At 43.5% G+C, this 1,972-nt stretch overlaps 1 protein-coding gene across 1 annotated transcript in view; it reads right to left on the reverse strand.

The window, feature by feature from the left end:
* Nucleotides 1–1,972, reverse strand: part of LOC101857473 (prolyl 4-hydroxylase subunit alpha-2) — a gene marked incomplete at its 5' end in the record, with an annotated part of 28,521 nt that overhangs the window by 4,275 nt on the left and 22,274 nt on the right.

The following is a 1,972-nucleotide window of genomic DNA, read 5'->3' on the forward strand; positions in this document are numbered from 1 at the left end:
ATCATCATCATCATCATCATCATCATCATCATCATCATCATCATCATCATCATGATTCAACCATAAAAGTATTGTGACCTGACTTTCCTGTCTTCTCTCATTTAAAACAGTTGGGGTCTAAAACGATGTCTTCCTATCGCGTGTTGATTTTTTCCCCAAGAAATCAGTTACACGCTTAGAGCGTAACAGCATAGGTTTAAGTTATTTCCCTTGTTAGATGGAGGCATGAACTGTGGTCTGCTCATATCTGGACTGTGCTGTCACGAGTGATGGAGAGAAAGAGAGAGAGAGAGAGAGAGAGAGAGAGAGAGAGAGAGAGAGAGAGAGAGGGGGCGGGGGAGGAGGATTAGAAGGGAAAGAAAGCGAGAAACAAAAATACTTTACCCCATTTGTGTCCCACCATCACTGGACAGCCCGAGTGGTCTGTAGCTTTGTCCAATTTTCCAGATGGTTCCAAGCTGTACCAGAAGAGAGCCATGTTCTGGAAAGATGAAATAATTTTGTTTTAGTAAGTGTTTTACGGCACTTGCAACACAATTTGGTCATATAAGTACCGAAGATTAGAGGCGTTACAAGAGAGTAACAAAAACAATAAAGGAGGAGAGATAAGGAAGATAGATGTGTGATAGGAAAGAAGGAGCAGATCACACGAGAGCACCCACCAACTACCCACCCATAATAGCTAACGTATTGTCTCTGTGATAGAGTAAAGCAGGGTGTAATGTGTTTTTATAAATAAAGGGTGGGCAGAGCTATTAAACCTCACACATATAAATCCTATTTAATAGCACTTGAAGATTGAGACAATTTAAATCGTTTAGGAGAGAGAATGTCTCAAACATGTCTGTTGGGGGCTCTCGTGGTCTAGAGGTCAAGGTGTTCGCCTCTCATTCAATAGGTCCCGGGTTCGAATCCGGGTAGTGGCAGAAATTTTCTCCTCTAACATTGTCTCCTTTCACCTCATTTCCTGCTCTCTGGCAATGTTCTGTCGTCTGCTTTCGTCTCCACTTTCGGCCCCTACCCCTTCACCTCGTTTGCCCCCTCCTCTGGGCTCCTGACTCGTTCTGCAGCTTTTCTTCTGCTACCCCTTGGCCCATTCCTACTGCTGTCTTTCAGCCACATCCCCTAATCTTAGCGTAGGAAAGATCTAGAATTAGCCTTCTCGGACAAGGGCGAAAAATCTCGGAAGTCCCGTGTGCAAGTTGCGCACGTTAAAGATCCCATGGTTGTCCAAAATCGATAAGGTAAGCTTCGGCCGCCACCCGGGCAAAAATTCAAATTTTCCTATCAACTGAAAATGTTCAATGTGTATCGCGCACTCATATGACCTTATGCAGTTGCAGGCGCCGTAAAACACTAACCAAAAATAAAAAACCATGCCTGTAAGGGCCAAACCGGGCTGAGAAGGATACAATCATCCTGCAAAAAGACGGAGTCACTCGATAAGAAAAAAACCTCCCCACACGGGAATCGAACTGACCTGTTTTGGGAAGTGCCCAACCTCTACATCACCTACGTTGGTACAGAATTTGGAAACGACTAACGTTTACTTTTACTTTAATGCGAAAATGTTTTCTTCTTCCTAGATCAAAGAAGGGCAAAGCCAGTTATCCTCCTCAATGAAAACCCTTATTGTATTGCTCCGCCTATTGAGAATACTCCCATATCTTGGCGTGCTATAGACTGTGGTGATTATTTTTGGAGGGGGGGGGGGTCCATCTTTGAAAATGCGTGTTCCATGTCTAGAAGGATACGCCACTTCTTGAAATAAAGACTTACCTTCACGGGGGAAACAGCTCGATCTGCGAAGGGGAAAACTGTTGCTCCTCCTTTGTCCACATCGCTCAACTGTGAGAAGGATTAGAGGACAGAACAAAAGGAATTGAAGCAGTACTGTCTGGATGCTTAAATCAAATATATATATCCATCTATCTATCTATCTATCTATCTTATCTATCTATCTATCTATCTA

This window comes from Aplysia californica, unplaced genomic scaffold (genome assembly GCF_000002075.1).
Source record: "Aplysia californica isolate F4 #8 unplaced genomic scaffold, AplCal3.0 scaffold00079, whole genome shotgun sequence".
NCBI lineage: Eukaryota > Metazoa > Mollusca > Gastropoda > Aplysiida > Aplysiidae > Aplysia > Aplysia californica.